Source organism: Tamandua tetradactyla, chromosome 3 (genome assembly GCF_023851605.1).
Source record: "Tamandua tetradactyla isolate mTamTet1 chromosome 3, mTamTet1.pri, whole genome shotgun sequence".
In the NCBI taxonomy this organism is placed as follows: domain Eukaryota; kingdom Metazoa; phylum Chordata; class Mammalia; order Pilosa; family Myrmecophagidae; genus Tamandua; species Tamandua tetradactyla.
Window position 1 is genome coordinate 98,475,751 of NC_135329.1, and position 6,056 is coordinate 98,481,806.

Sequence of the window (6,056 nt, forward strand, 5' to 3'; positions counted from 1 at the left end):
TCATGAAATAACAATAATAAAAAAGGATCCCATTAGGTATATTTTTACATCAAGGCACACACAGTGACTTTGATGTCTTTGTGATCTCTGCAAGAACAGTGCTTATTAGCATGTTGTCCAAAAATACAAGAAGGGTCTATGTATATAGAAGAATTTAACTTTGGTTGGATAATTAAAAGCTCAACTTGCACCCTTCTCTTAATAAAATGCAGCTTTAATATACTTCCCTTTGCACTAATACCTATAAGAGATTTTGAAGTTAAAATCAATCTTTTATTTATTTTTCACTCTATTTTGGACATGTATTAAAATTATGGAAATCCAAGCCAAAAATGTGTCTACTTTTCTTTCTCAATCTAATCAGCATTTTAAGATTAGATTAGTGTTTCACAAATATTGTTTGTCTCAGAACACTGTTCTAGTTTAAAGCTGCCAGAATGCAAAATATCAGAACTGGAATGATTTTTAAAAAGGGGAATTTAACAAGTTACAAGCTTATAGTCCTAAGCCTATGGAAGGGTCTAAACTAAGGCATCCAGGGAAAGAAAACAATTTAAGAAAGGTTGATGCATCTGGAACACTTTCTCATGCACCTGGGCTCCATTATTTTCAGCCTCTGTTTCTGTGGGTTTTCTCACTTTGTTTCTCCAGGGCTGAATTTCATCCCTTGGCTTCCCTTGACTCTCCAAGCTCTTGCTTGCTTAACATCTCATGGCAATTTCTGTTGGGCTCCAAGCATCTCCAAACATCCATGTCTCTGCTCTCCAAGTGTCAACATCTGTGTTAGCTCTGGGCTATGTGGCTTTTGTAATTTCTGCCTCTCTCCAAAATGTTTCTTCTTTTAAGAGATTCCAGTAAACTAATCAAGACCCACCTGGAATGGGTGGAGTCACATCTCTATCTAATTAAAATTTAATACCACAAATGGGTGTGTCACATCTCCATAGTCATAGTGTAATCAAAAGAATCTAACTTACATTAGTGAATCAGAATTGAAAGAAATGGCTGCCTCCACAAGATTGGATTAGGATTAAGGCATAGCTTTTTGGGGGTACATAGAATTTTCAAACCAGCACAGACTCATTTTACATTCTTAAAAATCCATGGAACGGGGGGTACCTAGAATTTTCAAACCAGCACAGACCCCTTTTACATTCTTAAAAATCCATGGAACTGCACAATACAAACAGTGAACCCTAAGTTAATTCATAGACTATAGTTAGTGCAATTATAAACATGTGCTTTCTTCAACAGTAAAAAATGTTTCATGCCATTGCAAGTTGTTTGTAGTATGGTGGTATATAGGCATCTTGTCTTTTATGCATGATTTTTTTGTAAACCCACAACTTTTATAATAGGAAAATAAAAATAAAAGAAGACTGGAAGGATATACAGCAAAACATTAATACTCAAAAAAAATTATTGAGGGTCCCAAAGAGCTTCTGTGCATTACTTCTATCAATAATGACTATGTTAAAAATCAAATATAGACTGCAGATATAAATATTTATCAATGCATTATTGCTGTTTATTAAATAATTAAAATCTTAATAAAAACCCATTATATATTAACATAAAATTTTTTTGAAAAGTTACTATGCTTTTCAAAAAATAGTATAAGAAATAGCATTATTTGCATTTTAATGGACATTTAGTGAACAGCAGGGTGGTTACATCTGTTTGTGTGTTCAGTCTGTTAGGATACCACATGTTCCATGTGGCCATCAGGAAAAGCCACCAAAATAACCAAGAGAGAATGAGAGTGAAAAGGTAACTAATGTCTTAGTAGTATTATAGTAATGGTATTGATCTGGCGGTTTCCCTGAGAGCATCTTTGGGATCAACTAGAATTCCCAGATCATACTTTGAGAAATGCTGAACCAGATAATGCCTAGATAATGTGGACATCAAGATTACTTTGTTTTCTCTTGACCCATATTTTGCCATGTCTTTGAGATCTCTGTCATGTCTTTTTCAAAGACTGGTGTACTTTGAGGGCAATTTCAGCAAGACTAGCACTGGCCTGAGCTGTTTCCCTGAAAAACTGCATGACATTAGTTTCTGATCTAGGCATAAAACACACTAATTAATAGTGATGCTTCATAACTAAAGACCTGAAGATTATCAGAGTAATTTATATCAGCTTGTCAGCACAGTATATCAATGATAGTGATTTATGATTTGTAACTTGGTCTTGATGAGACCCCTGGAAGGGTCTGCAGTTGGAGCTAGTTATATATGTGGCCAGCAGGTTATAAAGAAACCTGGATCAATGCTGCATTTTGTGGTCCCTGGATCTGAAGTGTACCATGCACGTAGTGGTGGTTCCTGATCCAGAGGGAAAGCGTGTGCAGTAGGACCCTCTTAGGGGGAAGAGAATTGAAATTCTAGCCTGGCTTTGCTGACCCCTTGATGGGAGGCAGGCTTTGACTGTAATGAATATTATTGGTGTTGTTGCTAAATGGTATGGTTTTCCAGCAAAAAAAAAAAGCATATTTGTGAGTGTCTTTAGTAATTGAATGTATAAAAGCTGCTTTTAGTGCAGCTTCCCTACATGATTTCAGCTCATTTTTATCTCTCCTTTCTATGCATTCTGACATATTTATTTTGTTGCACACTTGCTATCTAATTGCACTGTGTATTTTTTGTATAAAACTGCATCTTTTTTATTTGTAACTTTAATTTTAGAACAAAATAAAAAACTTACAATACACAACATCCAACCCCACTGTCAAATGGGATGGGGCTCATGACCCTTGCAACCTGCCTTAGACACAAGGACAGGAAAGGAGGAATATACCCACTAGATATCAGTAGATGGAGCCAGGTAGGACAGGGCCACTTAAGCTGTTGTGGGAAGCAGGGAAGCACTATACAGTGAGTACAAGTTTTGTGGGTAGTAACACCTAATCTACTTCTTCCATAGGAAATGCATGTTTGTCACCTTCCAGGTGGGGAGGGTATCTCATCAGGAATAGAAGTGCTGGGTTCCTCTGCTGTCACTTCATCTTCATCAGTGCCTAAACTTAGCTTGATTATGCAGTATATGCAATTTGGGTAGGTCTGGGGATCCTCAAGGGAAGATCACAGTGCAGTTTCAAACAACAGTACCACCAGGTCCTTGATTGCCTTGTCATTCTTATTTGTCTCAGCCTTCTGCCGCAGTGTATCCACAATGGGATAGTCAGGGTTGACCTCCAGGTGCTTTTTAGCTATCATGTAGTGCTGGGAATTCTCTGGTGAACAGGGAAAGAAGAGGGCACTGCACAGGATGAAGAAAAATAAGACACAGTAGAAAAGTGGGGTCAGGGGACTAAAGTCTTTATTGAGATAAGAGCCATGAATAGTCTCAGCATAACATTTATTCTCCAGTTCAGCAGAAAGTGAAGTTATATTTTAACTAAGCATTCTCTGAGCTGTTTTTGCATAAGTAAGTGCTTAATGTTTAAACCAAGTTCTCATAATACAAAAGTATCTTGAGAAACATCTTATAGGGAACTGCAGGGACAAACAGTTTCAGACTCCAACATAAGCTTCCTCAAGAACCTCACCTCAGTGGTCTGTTCACTTTAGCTGGTAAGCATGGCATGCCGATGCTTTGAGTTCTTGATTCATAGCCAACTTTTTGAGTCTCCACCATTTGCCTCCAACAATGTAGCCTGTTGTAAAGTTGTCTGGAAGCACCTGAGCTTCATGATCTGCTCCATGTTGGCTGTCGAGCTGTACGTGCTAGTTATAATGCAGCAGAGTGGAGATACACACCTATTGGAGATTGTTACCTTCTCACCTTTTTTCCAAGATTTGCTTCATAAGCTTGCAGAGGTTTTCAAACTTGGCTTTGTTCTCCTCCATTTTCTTCTTCTCTTCCTCATCCTTGGGTAACTCCAGACTCTTATTGGTGACTGAGACTGGGCTCTTCCCATCAAATTACTTGAGCTTCTGCATGCAGTACTCATCAATAGGCTCAGTCACATAGACTACTTCAAAGCTCTGCTTCTGATCTCACCTCACAAAAACAGAGTTGGCCACCTGCTCTTTGTTCTTACCAGTGATATCATAGAGGGACTTCTAGGTCTCTTTCACGTAAGAGACATACTCAGAAAGAGAAGTCATCTCATCTCCAGACTGGGAGTTGTGATAGTGCAGCAGCTCAGGAAGGTGTCACAGTTAGTGGAGACCTAATGGATTCTAGGTTTCAGGTTTTTAGAGAATGCCTCATAAAATTTCTTGTAGGTTTCTTTGTCTTTTACTATCTCAGTGAAGAGCTCAAGGCATGTTTTCATAATGTTTTTGCAAATGACCTTCAAGATTTTACACTGCTGCAACATTTCTTGTGAGATGTTTAGGGGCAAGTCCTCAGAGTTGATCACACCATGAATGAAGTTGAGATGCTCTGGTATCAATTCATCACAGCTGTCTATGACGAATACATCATGGGCATAAAGTTTGATGTTCTTCTTTTTCTTCTTAGTTTCTAAATGAGTCAAAGGGAACCCAGTGGAGGATGAAGAGCAATGCCCAAAATCCCAACTGACCTTCCACAGACAAGTGCTTCCCAATCATTGGCAAGGCTCTTGCAGGATCCTCTATAGTCCTCCTGGGGTGATGTCATCATGGTTTCTGGTCCAAATGGGCTTGGTCTTGTTCACTTCTTCTTGACCAATGTACTTCTCTTTCATCTTCTTTCTTTTCTTTTTCTTGTCTTACCATTATCATTTCTCTTCATCTGAGCCCACATCTTTAATCTTGGGTTTCTCTTCATCATCCTTATATTCTTTCTCACCTTTCTCTTCTTCTACTTCAACATCACTGATTTCCTTCTCTCATTCCTTCTTCAAATAGAGAGTGATGGGGTAGCCTATAAACTATGAGTGCTTGTCTACCGCTTCTCTGACCCACCTCTTCTCTAAGTACTCTGTCTGGTCTTCTTTAAGCTACAAGATCACTTTGATACCCTGGCTACTAGACTCCCCATGGTCAGCGTGAACAGTGAAGGAACCTCCAGTGGAAGACTCCTAAGCATGCTGCTGAACATTATTGTGCTTTATGGTCACAATTACTTTCTCTGCCACCAAGTAGGCAGAATAGAAACCAACACTAAATTGCCCAATCAAGGAGATGTCTGCACCAACCTGCAGTACCTCCATAAAAGCTTTGGTACCAGACTTGGCAATAGTTCTCTAATTAATTATGAGATCAACTGTGGTCATGCCAATGCCTCAATCCATGAGAGTCATGGGAAGAGTCATACATTCCTGGGGGTTGGGAATGATATCAATTTCCAACTCTTTACAAATGTCCAACTTGGAGGGTTCTGTCCGGCTCTCATAGTGAATCTTGTCCAAAGCATTAGAAGCATTAGAGATTAACTCCCAAAGAAAAATCTCCTTGTTGGAATAAGAAGTTATTGATGATAAAAGAAATGAATTGGGCAATCTCTCTCTGGAAGCCAAAAGTCTCCTCTTCCTCCTTTCCATGGTGCACTCTCTTGGGCATCTTGAAGGGAGTGAGAAGCAAGTACCAGAGAGCACAGTGGGCAGGGATGGTGTCTGACTCACAAGTGATTGAAAGGCAGTGTGTGGGTGACTCCTGCACTGTATATTTTGTTATATTTAAATTTGGTTCTTAAGTGTTGGGCTTGTCTTTCAATTTAATTGTAAGTACCTTGAAGTAAAAGGGTATGGCTTGTTTTTCATTTTTAAACCCCACATTATCTAGCATATGTTGGGTTCCCAGTAAACTGTGGGATAGAACAGAGCCTAATTTGTTTTGTGAAAACAAATGGCTCATTTACATACTTTAAAACAAAATGATCACAGTGATCATGATAGCAAATATGCAACTGAACACCACTGTATTGATTAATTTTTCACTGTCTTCCCTCTTTTAAATCGAGTCCTTGGAATGATTTTAAATAATAGCAATAAAAGAGATGTGTGTAGATATGCTGAGGTTTCTTTTTTTTTTCTTTTTCAATAACTAATCTAGTGTCCATAGTAGCTTTAATCATGTAAATTACTCATTTTAAGATTGTTGATGTCCTTATATCCTTGGAT

General features: G+C 38.5%; 1 pseudogene; it reads right to left on the minus strand.

The window, feature by feature from the left end:
• Positions 1–2,906: 2,906 nt before the first annotated feature.
• Positions 2,907–5,496, minus strand: LOC143676259 (heat shock protein HSP 90-beta-like; annotated as a pseudogene).
• Between the last annotated feature and the right edge of the window lie 560 nt (positions 5,497–6,056).